This window comes from Panthera tigris, chromosome D1 (assembly GCF_018350195.1).
Source record: "Panthera tigris isolate Pti1 chromosome D1, P.tigris_Pti1_mat1.1, whole genome shotgun sequence".
In the NCBI taxonomy this organism is placed as follows: Eukaryota; Metazoa; Chordata; class Mammalia; order Carnivora; family Felidae; genus Panthera; species Panthera tigris.
In genome coordinates this window covers 2,254,824-2,256,924 of record NC_056669.1, presented here as the reverse complement: position 1 = coordinate 2,256,924, position 2,101 = coordinate 2,254,824, and the positions used below count along the sequence as shown (strand labels likewise).

At 48.0% G+C, this 2,101-nt stretch overlaps 1 long non-coding RNA gene across 1 annotated transcript; it reads right to left on the bottom strand.

Annotated features, from left to right (window-relative positions):
- Positions 1–344: 344 nt before the first annotated feature.
- LOC122231431 lies at positions 345–1,617 on the bottom strand. The gene is made up of 2 exons (XR_006208673.1): positions 1,322–1,617; positions 345–571 (listed from the first exon to the last, which is right to left on the bottom strand). It is a non-coding gene; the product is annotated as an uncharacterized LOC122231431 (long non-coding RNA).
- Positions 1,618–2,101: the final 484 nt, after the last annotated feature.

The following is a 2,101-nucleotide window of genomic DNA, read 5'->3' as shown; positions in this document are numbered from 1 at the left end:
ACGTGCCTCCAACAAGGTCTAAACACCAACTTTACGCCGGGTCCTCCTCTCTAAGTGTGTTCCTTCTTTAGGTATTGTCTCTCGGCCTCTGGGAATTCTTTAGAGTCTCTCCCCTGTTAATAAGGTTTGATATTGAACTTCCCCTGTGTGTTTCTGTCTCCAAACGGGAACCTGACTGATACGGGATTGGGAGAGGCTGCAGCCCCTCAAAGATGGGATCCGGAGATCGGTTTGGTCCTGCCCGTGGGCCGCAGTGCCCTGCTAAGCCCCCTGATAGTGGGGACAGGGATACCGGTAACCCGTGGCAGACGGCGGCATTAGAATTAAGCAAACTGTAACCTGTGTTTGATTCTGAGGAGGTGCCAGTTGAAGTAAGCACTTGACTTTATGGCTCAAATGACAACTATGAGCCCCGTGATCTGGGAATGATTTCTTTCAGGGCACTTGAGCATTTCCGAAAAGAAAATGACACAGTCACTTCCTTTAGCTTTCAGCTTCAGTGGCTGTCCTAGAGCTTCCACGACGGCCTCGGAAAGATCTCCGTTTTCTTATGGCAGCAGGGCTAAGATTGCTGGAAATAAAAATGGAACATTTAATTGTGTGGGTTGCTGAATTACAGTGATTCTTAAGTTCACAGTGTCATCAAGTGTCTCGTGTGCATTTTAGGACATTGGCTAGAAAAGAACAGAATCATGAAACTTTGAATGGGAACAACTGGTTGGACCCAAATAAAGCTGCCAAGTGAATTGCTGTGTCATTTGGAGCCTCCCTGAGCCAGAAGAATTAACTTTCCCTCTACTGCCTGAGGAGGATATCCTGCCTTTGCTTGGAAGCCTTGTGACCACTCACCTGGGGCAAGCCTTGGGGAGTAGATTCTCCTCTCCCTCAACACACCAAGATGCTCTGCTGCTGCTAGGCCCAGGATCAAATCTCACCATGTTCTTTTTTTTTTTTTTAATGTTTGTTTATTTTTGAGAGAGAGACAGAGTGCGAGTGGGGGAGGGGCAGAGAGAAGGAGACACAGAATGGGAAGCAGGCTCTAGTCTCCAAAGCCTGACACGGGGCTCAAACCCCCAAACCGTGAGATCATGACGTCAGCCAGAAGTCAGACACTCAACTGACTGAGCCACCCAGACGCCCCCAAATCTCACCATGTTCTAAGGGACCAGAACACACTATAACCCAGGAGAAGGTAGCTTGCATACTCAAAGAATTGCAAGAATTTTACACATGGACAGAAAGCCTGGAAAAGACAGGAAGGAGGGAATTCTAAGGGTGTTAGACCAGGTGCAGCCTTCAGCTACAAAGATAAAATAGTTACCGTAAAGGATGGCATAAAGGGTCCCAGTCACCAAAATGCTTTAACCACAAGGATATCCCCCAGGAGGCTGATTGATCGTAGTGTCTGTAGGAATTACATAGATTTGTAACCCGCCAGTAACTTCCTTGACTGAGTTAATAAACTCTTGATCTGGAGCCACAACCCTGACTTGAATCACCACAGTGAAGAATCGTGGCCTCTCAGTGAGTTTCCAGACCTCAGTCGGTTCACAGACCCAGAGCTCTTCGACTGAAGGAGAAGCCAAGTAACCTGAGGAAGGGCCCTGTGCCGTTGTTGCAAACACCCAGTGTAACAAGAGTCTCGTAGTCCTTTATGAGAGCTCACTGGGGCATAATGCGATGATCCTTATGGGATTATTAGGTCATAGTTCCGAGCTGATGCCACTATGACTCAACAGTCAAAGTGGGGCTTACAGCAGTGAAATAATAGAGACTTAGTTCCAATCCGACTCATAGGGGGCTTCATTTGCCCCCAAAGTAACTCTCTGACCATGGGGTGCTGTCATGATGGCCGGAATGTCCAAGTGAAAGTCCATGGAATGTCCTCTCCTGATCAGGATTGTGAACTAGAAGCGATACCTCCTCTCTGGAAAAAACTGCAGTGATTAATATTGCCGCCAAAGATTTGAAAACATAAGGGGTGATGGCATCTGCCACGTTCCCATCTGACTCACCCTGCGATCACGTCGGATAGATCTTGGAGGATGACGGGCGCTGCTGCCAGCTTAACTCATAGTGACTGCGGGTGCTTCTGTTTCCA